We start from the raw sequence: 261 nt of genomic DNA on the forward strand, positions 1-261 counted from the left end.
AGGAGGATAGGATGAGGATGAGGATAAGGATAGGATGAGGATGGGGATGAGGATGTGGTAGAGGATAGGATGACGATGAGGACGAAGATAGGATGAGGTAGAGGATGAGGATGAAGATGAGGGTAGGATGAGTATGAGGATGAGGGTAGGATGAGGATGTCGATGAGGATGAGGAAGAGGATGAGGAGGAAGAGGAGGGTAGGATGAGGATGAGGATGGGGATAGGATGAGGACGTGGATAGGATGAGGACGTGGATAGGA

The sequence above is a fragment of the Lupinus angustifolius genome, chromosome LG11 (genome assembly GCF_001865875.1).
Source record: "Lupinus angustifolius cultivar Tanjil chromosome LG11, LupAngTanjil_v1.0, whole genome shotgun sequence".
Taxonomy (NCBI): Eukaryota; Viridiplantae; Streptophyta; class Magnoliopsida; order Fabales; family Fabaceae; genus Lupinus; species Lupinus angustifolius.